The sequence below is a fragment of the Argopecten irradians genome, chromosome 2 (genome assembly GCF_041381155.1).
Source record: "Argopecten irradians isolate NY chromosome 2, Ai_NY, whole genome shotgun sequence".
Classification (NCBI taxonomy): domain Eukaryota; kingdom Metazoa; phylum Mollusca; class Bivalvia; order Pectinida; family Pectinidae; genus Argopecten; species Argopecten irradians.
This window is the reverse complement of record NC_091135.1, coordinates 68,113,274-68,130,518: the sequence shown is the minus strand read 5'-3', so window position 1 is coordinate 68,130,518 and position 17,245 is coordinate 68,113,274.

Here is a 17,245-nt window from a genome sequence, read left to right as displayed (position 1 = left end):
TTCAATTTGTTATGATTCGGTTTAATTTCGTACAGGTTCATGTTATGAAAAATGAAGATGTATCTATTTATTTTACATAAAATCAAAGAAAATGCAAGAGAGCATTTTAAGATATTATTGTAAACCAGGCATCATATAACATCCAAGGTGCTATTTGTCACATAAATAAGAAAAACTATAAAATTGTTGTTTCTATATACACGTTATACTGCATCAAAGTATATTCCAAAAGGGATAGTGATAAGCTTTACCACAAATTGTGTGCACGGTACCACTACATAGTAGATAACAGATAGTAATACATAAACAAAAGATCTTTGAAAAAAAAACTTCCCTTAAAAATCTTTATCCCCTTTCGCTATCAAATGACTAAAATCTCTTTGAAGAAAACAACTGTTTTCTATAAAACTATAGATACCTGATGTGTTTTGAAGACCTAACGTTACAGACACAACAGCAGTGTTTCCGGAGTAGACTGTCGGGTTTGGTATATACCAGTGCCGATGTCAGTAGACAATCTATTGGACGGATAGCTTGGTAACTACTCCACTGAGACTTGTCACAAAAATCTCATCATCGTTACAGAATTTGTGAACTAATCTACCTGTTGAAACCACACTATACCATCATGAATCAATCGATTGGCTAATCCTGATCTAGGTTTTATTTAGGAACATATTTTGTGGAGGATGTTTGTCCTTCAAATCTAAATAGAACTCGCATGTCACGTAAACAAGTTCTAGTGCTGAATGCAAATCAGATTTACCGGAGAAAAAACCCCACCGACATTTATACATAAAGATATAATCATCCAAATCATGGTGCTGCTTACCAACTTATTTTTGCGCTTTGTGAATGTCATGGCGGAGTAACATGCTTGTAATATTAATCGTCATGTAATTGCAAAAAGTGAGATTATGTTACTGTGAAAAAGCCGTTAATCAGAAGAATGCGAAAATGCGTTGTTCTACCGCAAACATTTTTGAAATTGAACTTAAATGAAAATAAGATGACGATGTAAAATTAATAAGTTTATAGGTAGGTATGTTATCAAATCGAAAATATTTTGGTTTGTTGATAAAAAAAGGCATAAAGATAATTGTTTTTGGAGAAGATGCCTGGCACACTGGCAGGCTGTATGTCAATGGAGAACTACTCTTATCTCAAATATATTGAAAATTAACCAAAATGACATAATTGATAGAAAAGATCTTTTTCGAAATGATACTTTCTGACCTTCTGCTTTAATTCTACCAATAGGAGATTTCAGCAAAGATGGCGTGAAGTCACAGAAAGTTTACATCCGGGTCCTCAAAGGTACAAACACATTACCCCTGCTCGATTCGTCAAGAGCGGACGCCCGCCGGCGACCCGACAAGACGGCTAATTAAAAGTGCGCCGGTTGCGCGACCGGTGTACGCCGGATCAGCCGGTTTTAATTTACCGGCTAATACCGGCACAATATGGCGGAATAAAGGTTAGATATTTGTTGACGAAATTCTTTTTAAGCAAATCTCATTCCGCTCAGATATACATTGTCCAAATATTATGATTTTCTTGTTGTATTCATTAACTGACAGGAATTGAAACCTCTTTTGATATACATGTACACCGGTAGGAAGATGTTTATTTATGAAGCGAATACATCGAAACGTGCGGTGAAGTATAGACTTAAGATATACGTGTACATTTTGTACTCCGGGCGTTTGTCTCTATAGATATTTGTCTCTCTATTTATATGTAATACGTACTGTATCACAGTACTATATAGAATCAAATGCCTGTGCATGTACATTCTATTAGATTCCAAGTATATGAAAATTCAATTACTGCTCTTGGACTCTTTGTCAATAACAATAAAAACAGATTTTTAAGGTTTATTCTGAGGTTTTCTCTTTTGAAAGTTACACATTAAAAGGTCTATATGGATCGTTTTTACGCGTGACTTTACGTCAAACACATGTAAATCCGTACGGACATTCGTAAAGCGTGGAATTATCCCTCGCGCTCCGCAGTTGGAATAAAACCCAAATTCAATATAACTTTAAATGTATGCGAGTATTGTAAAACTGGGAAAAAACCCAGCAGGTATCGGAAAATATTCCAAAAGTGGTAGGTCCGCAATAGCAAAAGGCACAACTACAGCATTTGTCTGATGTTTACAGAAAGTTTCATAGAGCTGCGTTGAACGGTTTTGGAGTTATAGTCCAGAAACGAAAGGAAACTGTAATTTGGTATTTTTGACTAAGTTTCCATGGTAACAGTCAAAATTTCCTAAATGGAAGGTCCGAAATAGCAAAAGTCACAACAAGGGCACTTGTCTGATATATTCAGAAAGTTTCATGGAGCTGAGTTGAACGGTTCTTGAGTTATAGCCCGGAAAAGGATTTCGGACGGACGGACGGAGCCCAAACGCGTTTCGCGGGGGATAAAAATAGTTTATATGGCATAGCCACACAAAGGTATGGGACAGTATCGGGACAACTGCAGCATTTCAACGGGCAGATTGTGATTATAATGGTTTGACTGCGGAAAAAACACATATATATATCATACACAAAGTTTCATTGACAACAATCTAATCATATGCCCTAAGAACACGACATACTATTATAAGGAACTGCATTAGCTAACTGAGATTTAAAGCCAGTTTTTACTCAGTGCTTCAGCGATCTCTTGAGTTTTAGTAAGAAAAAATATCGGAGCGACCAAAAATACCCTACAAAAATATCACGCGAATGTGCGATAAAACAATAGTATCGCTCTGTAGCCAATAAAAATTAACGAGATTTCTGTTGCACCGACAGTGTATTTTTGTTGCATTGTCACTCTGCGCATTATCGCACTGTTGCTCCGCGTATTGTCTTGTGATGTGTAATTCCAAGTTATAATGCTAAAAATTATCACATATGTATATACATTCTACAATACAAATTATAAATGCAGCATACCTTACATCAAATATGCATTACAAATGGAATGCGCGGAGCGATTTTATGAGGAGCGACAATGCGACATGGTCGAAATAACCCACCGTATAAGAACATTCAACACAAGAAATTAATGCAGTATGATGCAATTTCTTATAAAAATTGTTCTTATGGAATAAAACAGTTTAAAACATGGCTGTGATGTCATCTATTGTTATAGCTTGAGGTATAGTCGGAGCAAAGTCTACTATTATCTACTACTGTTGAATAGTTACCTTTTCCTGTGGAATAGTTTGTGAACTATTCCATGGGAAAAGGTAACTATTTCACAGTTGAAGGTAAATGTAAAGACTGGTGAACATAGCTTAGTATGTAGTCAAAAATACATCCTCATTCATTAAATCCAAGGAGAGACGGACTAAAGATTAACCCAGACACTTATCAATGTTGTCGTGATGTATTTGTAAACTTATTTTCATAATACCGATACACAATTTTTATCACTTCATTCCAAAATAAATTTCATAATTTCTTTCACAGCCACTGTATCCAAAAACCAAAAAATAATTCACTTTGAAAATAAATCCAGAAGAATGAAGATTAAAATCAAATTCCATAAGACAAATGCTGAATTTTCTGCCAAAATGAAATTACAGATGCTTAAGTCATGATTTTTCCATATTTCGTTATCCAAATCACTTCATATACAATAAAAATGGCATCTATCAAACAAATTTACACCCCAACACTTCTTATGAGGATAATAGTTCCCAAGGAACACTTTCAAAAACACACTCTTTTGTCACATGATTTCACTTTTTTGTGTGTATATGTACCGGTAGTATTATTTAAGGATTAACTTGAATAGATTTTTTATGTTATGGAGATATAACACAAAAATCTGAGTGTACTCTAAATAAACCGCAAAGCGGTTTATGATGAGAGTACACTCAGATTTTTGTGTTATATCTCCATAACATAAAAAATATATTCAAATTAATCCTTATAATTCAATTTACTAAAGATAATCTCTTCAATATTCAAAATTCATTATGGGACTCTTTTGTCTATGAAATCATTACGCCGTCATCTCAGCCAATCAGAAGCAACGTTATAAACAGCAACGCCATTTTTTCCTTTATGGGCTGATAAAGTAAATTTCTAAGCCAATGAAAATGCTCGTAACAAGCAAAATTGAATTATGATCGAAATAATCCGGGAATATTTTGTTTTTCCTTCTTCTATATTTTCACTAGCTCCATCTACGGCCTGTGCAGCATGGGGAAAGATTTTTGCCCAATTCATTTCAAATTTATATCCAGAAATCATCACTACTGCGTTCAAATCTGCATACAGAGCTACATATCTATGGTCCTCCATGTTGAACAGTGAAAACTAAACTGAACATATACTGTAGTAACTATGTATGGATCTTTTAGAGAAATTATGCAAATCCTGATTCTTGTTCTCGAGTGAGGTAAATGCAATGAATCACTAATAGGTATCAATGTTTAAATAGGTAGTAAGGGTTTACCTGGAGCTGTGGAATAGTTAAACAATAACCAGTGTAATAGTGGAGAGCACCAGTGACATTCAGTGCCATGTTTTAAGTATGAGAAACACCTCAAACTGTGGAATAGTCAAGATAATGAATTGTTCGAGGCCCGTGAGGTGTTTCTCCTATACATAAAACAATCTTTGTGGAAGGTTTAGTTTCTTACTTTCTCTTCCGGGGAAATTGGAGGTATTGGTTTCCATGAAAAATCAACCGAGGTTGTTGACAGAATTTCATACTGCATGCTAACAGGAGCAATAACTACATAGGCACAAAATAAAACTTCCAACAACTGAATAAGAGGCTTAAAGAGCCTGTATATCGGACCTGGTCCTAATTTCTCATAACAAACTGACTTTAGTCAGTAATGTTAAGTTTATCTCAACCAAGAAAGAGTTTCAAGAGCTTACGTCACAGTGGCGAACGATCAACGCAAGGCCCCAGTGATGTGGTACAAAGGAAGACAAAATCAGTACGGGAAACGAAAAAAAAAAAAAAAAAGGGAAACGAGAAAAGAAATTATCCCAAATTTAGTCGCTTTTGATGATTGATACAGATGGGGAAAACAATGGGCACATTTTAATTACGAACGCAATACGAAAAAAAAAGTTATCCGACGGTCTTATGAAGACAACACGACTACGTGAAGCCCTCGTAAGACCATCGTAAAAACATCGTATTATAGAACGATGACATCACGATATTACTACATTGCTGACGAGGACAAAGTAATTTTAATCGCTCACATGAACACATGTATAAAATTCACTATTTCGAGGTTTTTTTTATATATTTCCTTTTAAAATCCTACACTGATTCCAGATTAACATACATTGAAGTTATAACACTTAAAATGTCAAAATATTTCTTTCGCAAATTCTGCAACATTCATATTTAGTTGTCATTTTAATTCAATTGTCGTCGTCCGCCGTGCGTTAACTTTTCACATTTTAAACTTCTTCTCAAGTTCAATCGTGCGATTTGGCTGAAACTTACATGAAATGATCCTGACATGGTCCCGACAAAGAGCCGCCACATCCACCATCTTGAAAACACATTTTGAACTTCTTCTCAAGTTCTACCGGTGCGATTTGGCTAAAACTTGCATGAAATGATACTGACATGGTACCGACAAAGTTTTGTTATTTTTCGGCTAGATCTGAAATCCAAGATGGCCACCACAGTCGCCATCTTCTCAAGTTCTCCTGTTGCGATTTGGCTGAATCTTGCATGAAATGATACTGACATGGTCCGACAAAGTGTTGTAATTTTTCGGATCGATCTGAAATCCAAGATGGCCGCCACAACCGCCATCTTGGAAACACATTTTGAACTTCTTCTCAAGTTCTACCAGTGCGATTTGGCTGAAACTTGCATGAAATGATCCTGACATGGTCCCGACAAAGTGTTGTTACATCTCTGGTTGATCCCAAATCGAAGATGGCTACCATGACACTATATCTAATTAATTTCCTATATGATTATTACCAAGGTAGTCAGATAACCGTTAAGGCCCTTGGGCCTCTTGTTAAACATAACTTTGATCATTTACATCAATCTCTTAAAGATGCTCCACCGCCGACAGAGCATAAATGATATTCATCATTTGAACAATAATTAGTGTTTAATCATATATATATAGATCTATGTCTATTTAACACAAAAAATAATACAAAATAATTTATTTTGTCTTTGGTGCATGCGCAATCAGTACTTCATTCAATATAGGATATAGTGCCACGGATTTTTTTCGGGATGCAATTAACAATATTTCATATTTTAACTTAGAGTAAAATTAGAAGCTCAAACTTTTGAATGGTGGTAATGGTGATAGTAAGTAACTATTGTAACTGATGAAAAATACTGAATCGTCTGCTCCAGTTTTTGATAGTGAAAAAATACCATTTGTCAGCGGTGCATCATCTTTAATATTTTTATATTCGTAGAGGTCATAAGCTGTGAAAATTTAATTCTAGCTCTATTATTTTGTGCAGATTATGGAAATAAAATGCAAATTTGCGTGATTAAAAAACAAATTACAGTAAAACCCCTTTATATCGCCACCTTCTGTTTTACTTGATTTTGGCGATATATCGAGTTTGGCGGTATATCGGATTTGTCGTTGAAATCTTGATTAGGCCTAAATATAGGTAGTCCCCCGGTGCCGTACTGAAACAGACTTTCTAGTCAGTCTGTGTACTGTACGGCCACTTTGTATTTTGTAATATGAATAGTTCCAAAATTAAAGTAATTTCGATAGTAGTCTTTCAATAAATATGTCAGTTTTATGTGTGTAAAATACGAAAACCGAACTCGTTTGTGCTACCACGTATCGTGCCGTAATTGCCTGCTAGCTGGTATTTTCTCGGTTACATGATATTTTTAACACGGGAAATCCCGCCCGGAAACAAAGAATAGAAGTTCTGAACAAGCGCAGTGCGGTCGTGACCTCATTTCCGCGCACATGTCTGCAAATTTTAAAACAGGTACTCCGGTAATAAACGCCACTCAGACGACGATTTGATCTTACTAATAAACGGCGGACTCTTCTGCACGTACGTAATATTTCTATCGCTCTTGAAATTGCTAGTTGCATTTTATGGTCCAATATAAACGAACGGCGATATCGAGAAACAGACTTGTGGGTTCCTTTTTGTCAATAAATAACTAAGCTTAACGTTAATAGTACGTAAAACACATGTACAGAAGTGAGTTTTATTCACCACAACTTGCGACACCTACCTGTTAAACAATAATAATAAAGGTGTATACTTAATATTAATTGATTTCACTGTGTACACGCGGTCGTACACGCGGCCATAGTGTGTCAGTCGGCAGTTGATCATGAGCACCTTACGAAAACATGTGTCCCTATCAACAGAATTTGGCGATATGAACGAGGTCATTATAGTGTTGTTTTAATCATTTGTTCCGTGTGATGGCGGATGGCGGTAGGCGGGTTTGTATAAGTAATTAACGAGTCTTCTGTAGATTTTATAGAGGAGAATAGAATTTACATGAATGTCATTCGTTGATGCAAAGAAACTCCCGAATATGGCATGAAAACATAAATAAAGACATGTTCAGTAAAACCACTAAAAAGTTAGAACCGAAAAGTTTTATATCTATTAACCGAAAAATCTCGTGTATGTACCGAAACGACCGCAAGACTTTTCGGTACTCCTGAAATGACTTGTTACATAAACGACTAATTACCGAAACGTCTAGAATTCCACCATCTGATGATGGTGGACTTATAAAATAGAGCAAATTAATAACTCAATAAAATACGATTAAGAATGAAGAAGATGGTTTGAAAAAAAAAACCAAAAAATATTTCATCGCGAATGTATTAAGAAATGAGTATTTTATAGCAAGAATACTAAATTCGAATGAAAACTATACCAATACTAATACCGATAAGTCAATAATCTTACAAAAAAACAGTTTATTTAAAATGATAGTAATACTTACATAACCCAATACATATCAGTATATTTTTGCAGACTTCTCCTTTTTCAAAATCTATGGCTGGCTTTAGTGAAATTTTATACAATGTCTTGAGTTTGTGTCGCTAAATATTATTTCATTACAGTTGTTACATTTTCACAAATATGCCCACAATAAAAATGTACCTGTACAGCATGAGGTTTTCACATGGCCGTGGCTGCTATTTTCAGTGAAATATTGAAGACTTTTATCACCGGTGACCGCAGCGGGTAAATTATTTCATTATGGTGTGAGTTAGTTCAATTTCAAAGTCAAATGCTGATATGATCGCCTTTTCTCTGTTATTATGTTCTTTGCACGACTTTTTTCCTGCTATGATCGCCTTTTCTCTGTTATTATGTTCTTTGCACGACTTTTTTCCTGATATGATCGCCTTTTCTCTGTTATTATGTTCTTTGCACGACTTTTTTCCTGATATGATCGCCTTTTCTCTGTTATTATGTTCTTTGCACGACTTTTTTCCTGATATGATCGCCTTTTCTCTGTTATTATGTTCTTTGTACGACTTTTTCCCTGATATGATCGCCTTTTCTCTGTTATTATGTTCTTTGCACGACTTTTTTTCCTGCTATGATCACCTTTTCTCTGTAATTATGTTCTTTGCACGACTTTTTTCCTGCTATGATCGCCTTTTCTCTGTTATTATGTTCTTTGCACGACTTTTTTCCTGATATGATCGCCTTTTCTCTGTTATTATGTTCTTTGCACGACTTTTTTCCTGCTATGATCGCCTTTTCTCTGTTATTATGTTCTTTGCACGACTTTTTTCCTGCTATGATCGCCTTTTCTCTGTTATTATGTTCTTTGCACGACTTTTTTCCTGATATGATCGCCTTTTCTCTGTAATTATGTTCTTTGCGCGACTTTTTTCCTGATATGATCGCCTTTTCTCTGTTATTATGTTCTTTGCACGACTTTTTTCCTGATATGATCGCCTTTTCTCTGTTATGATGTTCTTTGCACGACTTTTTTCCTGATATGATCGCCTTTTCTCTGTTATTATGTTCTTTGCACGACTTTTTTCCTGCTATGATCGCCTTTTCTCTGTTATTATGTTCTTTGCACGACTTTTTTCCTGCTATGATCGCCTTTTCTCTGTTATTATGTTCTTTGCGCGACTTTTTTCCTGATATGATCGCCTTTTCTCTGTTATTATGTTCTTTGCACGACTTTTCTCCTGATATGATCGCCTTTTCTCTGTAATTATGTTCTTTGCGCGACTTTTTTCCTGATATGATCGCCTTTTCTCTGTTATTATGTTCTTTGCACGACTTTTTTCCTGATATGATCGCCTTTTCTCTGTTATTATGTTCTTTGCGCGACTTTTTTCCTGATATGATCGCCTTTTCTCTGTTATGATGTTCTTTGCACGACTTTTTTCCTGATATGATCGCCCTTTCTCTGTTATTATGTTCTTTGCACGACTTTTTCCCTGATATGATCGCCTTTGCTCTGTTATTATGTTCTTTGCACGACTTTTTTCCTGCTATGATCGCCTTTTCTCTGTTATGATGTTCTTTGCACGACTTTTTTCCTGATATGATCGCCCTTTCTCTGTTATTATGTTCTTTGCACGACTTTTTTCCCTGATATGATCGCCTTTTCTCTGTTATTATGTTCTTTGCACGACTTTTTTCCTGATATGATCGCCTTTTCTCTGTTATTATGTTCTTTGCACGACTTTTTTCCTGATATGATCGCCTTTTCTCTGTTATTATGTTCTTTGCACGACTTTTTTCCTGATATGATCGCCTTTTCTCTGTTATTATGTTCTTTGCACGACGTTTTTTCCTGCTATGATCACCTTTTCTCTGTTATTATGTTCTTTGCACGACTTTTTTCCTGATATGATCGCCTTTTCTCTGTTATTATGTTCTTTGCACGACGTTTTTCCTGATATGATCACCTTTTCTCTGTTATTATGTTCTTTGCACGACTTTTTCCCTGATATGATCGCCTTTTCTCTGTTATTATGTTCTTTGCACGACTTTTTTCCTGCTATGATCGCCTTTTCTCTGTTATTATGTTCTTTGCACGACTTTTTTCCTGATATGATCGCCTTTTCTCTGTTATTATGTTCTTTGCACGACTTTTTTCCTGATATGATCGCCTTTTCTCTGTTATTATGTTCTTTGCACGACTTTTTTCCTGATATGATCGCCTTTTCTCTGTTATTATGTTCTTTGCACGACTTTTTTTCCTGATATGATCGCCTTTTCTCTGTTATTATGTTCTTTGCACGACTTTTTTTCCTGATATGATCACCTTTTCTCTGTTATTATGTTCTTTGCACGACTTTTTTCCTGATATGATCACCTTTTCTCTGTTATTATGTTCTTTGCACGACTTTTTTCCTGATATGATCGCCTTTTCTCTGTTATTATGTTCTTTGCACGACTTTTTTCCTGATATGATCGCCTTTTCTCTGTTATTATGTTCTTTGCACGACTTTTTTCCTGATATGATCGCCTTTTCTCTGTTATTATGTTCTTTGCACGACTTTTTTCCTGATATGATCGCCTTTTCTCTGTTATTATGTTCTTTGCACGACTTTTTTCCTGATATGATCACCTTTTCTCTGTTATTATGTTCTTTGCACGACTTTTTTCCTGATATGATCGCCTTTTCTCTGTTATTATGTTCTTTGCACGACTTTTTTCCTGATATGATCGCCTTTTCTCTGTTATTATGTTCTTTGCACGACTTTTTTCCTGATATGATCGCCTTTTCTCTGTTATTATGTTCTTTGCACGACTTTTTTCCTGATATGATCACCTTTTCTCTGTTATTATGTTCTTTGCACGACTTTTTTCCTGATATCATAATGATCGCCTTTTCTCTGTTATTACGTTCTTTGCACGACTTTTTTCCTGGTTATGTCTTGCTAGAGAGTTCCGATATCTGATTCCGTTTATATAATTTCTATCTTATCTGAACTCTCATAATATTAATATTATATGATATTTGCTTTCGCCTTGTATTTTGATTCTCATTCAATACACGGTACTCAATCCTTCCAGCATCTGAGCTAGAATTTCCCTTTTGGCTTCCTTAATCCACATGCAGTGTAATAAGTGTTTCAAAGATTTCAGAAGAAAAAATAATTTGTCAAAAATTTCACCTAGTTGTGGCACATACATGATACCTAACTTTAAAAGGTTAGATACTATTGTTATGTATGACACTTGTTACATGAACGAATAACAGAAATGAGAAACCAGCAGCTAAATTCAAAACACAATTTAATTATATAAACAATATTATACAGAGTTGGTTTACAATGTCTAAAGTAATTGGTGGTGGTACAAGAGTAGTACGATGATTTAAAGTGTTACTTATCTGTATGCGAATATCCTGGTATAATCCTTGATCCTTCCAGGTTTCAAATTAACAATAATCACAAATCCACAAGGAAATTGAATGTCCACCGATGATTTGTAAAGTTCCAGGCAATATGAATAAATCCACACAAAGTGTTGTAATAATCCACAGATAAAGTCACAATAGCTCTCCCAATAGAATCTTATATAGCGCTGTAGAATTCTTGATATGTCTAATTACAGGTCTCATTACAGTTCTGATTAGCTTTGGACAGTTGGAGTATATCTAGCTAAACCCTAATTCAAGAATATTGGAGAACCTTCTACTTCTAGAAATATCTAACTAAAAGCAGTAAACAAATAAACACACATAACTTTCTGGAAATAGATCATTCTAGATCTCTACTTAAAATCAACATGTTTACAAACATATTTGTTTATACATGATTATATTCTAGAAAGTTCTATAACCTAAATCAATGATATGACCTTTATAGGATGTACTGATAATAAAAGCTATAGGAGTTATCTCCCTTATCTCATAACTACATGTATTTAGTGTCATACATAACACACTAAATACATGTTGTTATTAGATAAGGGAGATAACTCCTATAGCTTTATTATCAATACATCCTATAAAGGTCATATCATTGATTTAGGTTATAGAACTTTCTAGAATATTATCATGTATAAACAAATATGTTTATTTGTTTATTCTTTTTAGTTAGATATTCCTAGAAGTAGAAGGTTCTCCAATATTCTTGAATTAGGGTTTAGCTACATATACTTCAACTGTCCAAAACTGTCTGTAATGAGAACTGCAATGAGAACTGTAATGAGACCTGTAATGAGACATATCAAGAATTGTACAGTGCCATATTAGATTCTATTGGGAGAGCTATTGTGACTTTATCTGTGGATTATTACAACACTTTGAGTGGATTTATTCATACTGCCTGGAATTTTACAAATCATCTGTGGATATTCATTTTCCTCGTGGATTTGTGATTATTGTTAATTTGAAACCTGGAAGGATCAAGGATTATACCAGGACATTCGCATACAGATAAGTAACACTTTAAATCATCGTATTACTCTTGTACCAACACCAATTACTTTAGATATTGTAAACCATCTCTGTATAATATTGTATATATAATTAAATTGTGTTTTGAATTTAACTGCTGGTTTCTCATTTCTGTTATTCTGGGTCATAACAGAATTGGGGGCTCGTGTCCGAGATCGATATTTTATTTGTGAAATCTAACTTTGAAAAATTGATTAAGAAATTTTCAAAATTTGTGTACAAATTTTGAGTTTACATTTGAAACCAACAGCTAGATAGACATGACTTCTATGCAGGTAGAACAGTTTGTTAAAGCGCCATCCCCTAGAATATTATCATGTATAAACAAATATGTTTATTTGTTTACTCTTTTTAGTTAGATATTCCTAGAAGTAGAAGGTTCTCCAATATTCTTGAATTAGGGTTTAGCTATATATACTTCAACTGTCCAAAGCTAATCAGAACTGTAATGAGAACTGCAATGAGAACTGTAATGAGACATGTAATGAGACATATCAAGAATTGTACAGTGCCATATTAGATTCTATTGGGAGAGCTATTGTGACTTTATCTGTGGATTATTACAACACTTTGTGTGGATTTATTCATACTGCCTGGAATTTTACAAATCATCTGTGGATATTCATTTTCCTCGTGGATTTGTGATTATTGTTAATTAATTAAGAAATTTTCAAAATTTGTGTACAAATTTTGAGTTTACATTTGAAACCAACAGCTCGATAGACATGACTTCTATGCAGGTAGAACAGTTTGTTAAAGCGCCATCCCTGGATGTTCTTTTGCAAGTTAGTAAGAAGGATTTATTGTTATTGAGTAAACATTTAGGCCTAGCTATCAAAACTAATTTGAAGAAAGCTGAAATTCGGAACGTAATTATAAGATATTTTGTTGACAATGGCAAATTTGACTCTAGTGCATTAGATAATATAGAGGAAACAGTCACTTCAGAAATCCAAATTAGACAAATGGAACTTGCACATGAAATGAAAATGAAACAAATAGAGAAAGAAATGAGAGAAAGAGAAAATAGAAAAGGGGTTAAGAGAAAAAGAGGTATTAGACCAGAACTTCCCATAGAGGGCGTGTCGCTCATTTTAGGCAATTACTTGGCTGGAGAGAAAGTTAGGGTAGATCCCTTAGTGTGCAGTATCTCTGATAAAACAGGTGATGCTGAGACTATTCAACAGGAATTTCCTGGTATTTTCCCTTCTTGTGCTGTAACTCGTTCAATGAGTAAGAAGGTTTCTGATGTTGCAGTAGTTGAGGATCATCATAGTCCAGGGTTAGGTGACACTTTCTTGGCTCATGATATAGATGATGTCGGGGGTAAGTGTGATATTTTGAGCAATCCTGTAGACTTTGATAGTGATAGAGTTGTTCCTAACAAAGGTACTTCTTTGTCTGACATGATGAGTAAATCATCTTTGTCTAGAGAGGAGCTTATAGCAGAACAGGAAAAAGATCCTGAAATCTCCTTATTGTGTAATCGGGCTTTGAGTGAGAAAGAGGCTGAGAAAGTCCCGGTTTGTTACTCCCGTCGATCAGGTGTGTTGATGCGCATTTGGCGCCCCCTGATGTGTCTCCCGAGGAAGACTGGAAGGTTGTCAATCAAATAGTTGTCCTACCGAGGTATAGGCAAGATATTCTGAGTTTGTCTCATGACGTACCTATGGCAGGGCATTTAGGTGTGACCAAGACTTATAACAGGATCTTAGATCACTTCTTTTGGCCCAAGTTGAAACGGGATGTGGCTGATTTTTGTAGGTCTTGTCATACTTGTCAGGTGGTAGGGAAACCTAATCAGAAAATCCCTGTGGCACCTCTGCACCCCATTCCAGCATTTGAGGAACCATTAAGTAGAGTCATTATAGACTGTGTAGGTCCTCTACCCAAAACTAAGTCTGGGAATGAGTATCTTTTAACTATTATGTGTGCTTCCACACGCTTTCCTGAAGCTATTCCACTCAGATATATTAAGGCCCCTAACATAGTCAAGGCTTTGGTTAAATTCTTTACACTGGTTGGTCTTCCAAAAGCTGTCCAATCGGACCAAGGTTCGAATTTCATGTCTGGTATTTTTCAACAAGTCATGTACCAGCCTCAGATCAAGGAGTGTAAGTCTAGTGCTTATCATCCAGAGTCTCAGGGTGCTTTAGAACGTTTTCATCAGACATTGAAGAATATGATGAGATCTTATTGTTTTGAAAACAAAAGAGATTGGGACGAAGGTATACACATGTTGTTGTTTGGCGTTAGAGAATCTGTACAAGAATCTCTTGGCTTCAGTCCCTTTGAACTTGTGTTTGGACACAGTGTACGTGGTCCTTTGAAAATTTTGAAAGACAAAATTTTGGACGAAGATTCTAAAGTGAATCTCTTAGAGTATGTGTCTAACTTTAAGCAAAGATTGACAAGGGCATGTGAACTGGCAAAAGAAAATTTGGCCGTTACTCAAAACAAAATGAAAACATGGTATGATAAAGATGCCCGTGCAAGAAGTTTTGATCCAGGTGACAAAATTTTGGCTCTATTACCAATACCGAGTCAGCCTTTGCAAGCTAGATATTTTGGACCTTATGTTGTTGAGAAAAAGGTCGATGATAATAACTACATTGTACAAACTCCAGGGAGGCACAAGAAAACTCAATTATGTCATGTTAATATGCTTAAGAAATATGTAGATAGAGAAGAGAGCAAGACCTCTCAACATATTGCTACTTTGGCCTCTGTACCATCACAAAGTGAAAGTACAGCTGTTATTTGTAAATTAGACTTAGATGGTTTTGTACAAGATGTAGGTTTAGACTGTGGTGTTAAGTTACGGAACTCAGATGTGCTCGCGAACTTGGACAAGAAACTATGTCATCTATCGGAAAAGGAACGAAATGAACTGAAAGATCTGATACTTGAATATAAACATTTGTTTTCGGATACACCAGGCAAAACAGATGCTATCTATCACGACGTGGATGTAGGGGATGCGACACCTGTCAAGCAAAATCCTTACCGTGTCAATCCTTTGAAAGAAGAACATTTAAAGAAAGAAATTCAATACATGTTGGACAATGATATTATTGAACCAAGCAAAAGTGAATGGAGCTCTCCATGTGTTCTGGTACCAAAGCCAGACAAGACATACCGGTTCTGTACTGACTTCAGAAAAGTAAACTCTTTCAGTAAAACAGACTCTTATCCAATTCCAAGGATTGACTCGTGTATTGACAAAGTTGGCAAAGCCAAGTACGTAAGCAAGTTTGACCTGTTGAAAGGATATTGGCAGGTGCCATTAACAGAAAGAACTAAAGAAGTGTCGGCATTTGTAACCTCACAAGGTTTGTACCAGTACAAAGTTATGCCGTTTGGAATGAAGAATGCCCCGGCAACATTTCAACGTCTTCTTAACAGCGTGATATCAGACCTGGAAGGTTGTGATGGATACATTGATGACGTCATCAACTACCACGACACGTGGGAAGACCATCTACGCGGGATTCGTGAATTCTTCGAGAGACTCACTACCATGAAATTGACTGTAAACTTATTGAAATGTGAATTTTGTCATGCAACTGTTGAATTTTTAGGCAATGTTGTAAGACAGGTGCAGGTTAAACCTGTTCAGGCCAAAGTAGAATCAATTATAGATTCTCCATCTCCTGGAAGCAAGAAAGAGCTGATGAGGTTTCTTGGTATGGCTGGATATTACAGAAAATTTTGTCGAAATTTCTCTGTTATAGCAGCTCCACTTACTGCTTTGTTAAAGAAAAATGTCAAATTTGTCTGGTCAGACGAATGTAAGTCTGCCTTTGAGAAATTGAAAGCCATACTATCAAACTCACCAGTTCTGACTGCTCCAGATTTTAATAAACAGTTTAAACTGTTTGTTGACGCCAGCGATGTAGGTGTTGGTGCTGTTTTGATGCAAGAAGGTTCTGAACAAATTGACCATCCAATTTGTTATTTCTCGAAAAAGTTTGACAAACACCAGAGAAATTATTCCACCATTGAGAAAGAATGTTTAGCATTGATTTTGGCCTTGAACCAATTTGATGTGTATCTCTGCACTACAGTTGTGCCTGTGTTGGTCTTCACCGACCACAACCCTTTGACATTCATTGGGAAAAAAGAAAAAACTAAAATCAAAGAATTCTCAGGTGGAGTTTGACTTTGCAAGAGTACAATCTTGACATCAAACATATCAAAGAGAAAGACAATATTCTGGCTGATGCTTTATCAAGGATTTAAATGTAACTTGATATTTTAAGAAAGTTTCCTTTCCAAGAAAACTTTCTTTTCTTTAAGGAGGGGTGTGTTATGTATGACACTAAATACATGTTGTTATTAGATAAGGGAGATAACTCCTATAGCTTTATAATCAATACATCCTATAAAGGTCATATCATTGATTTAGGTTATAGAACTTTCTAGAATATTATCATGTATAAACAAATATGTTTGTAAACATGTTGATTATAAGTAGAGATCTAGAATGATCTATTTCCAGAAAGTTCTGTGTCTTTATTTGTTTACTGTTTTTAGTTAGATATTCCTAGAAGTAGAAGGTTCTCCAATATTCCTGAATTAGAGTTTAGCTATATATACTCCAACTGTCCAAAGCTAATCAGAACTGTAATGAGAACTGCAATGAGAACTGTAATGAGACCTGTAATGAGACATATCAAGAATTGTACAGTGCCATATTAGATTCTATTGGGAGAGCTATTGTGACTTTATCTGTGGATTATTACAACACGTTGTGTGGATTTATTCATACTGCCTGGAATTTTACAAATCATCTGTGGATATTCATTTTCCTCGTGGATTTGTGATTATTGTTAATTTG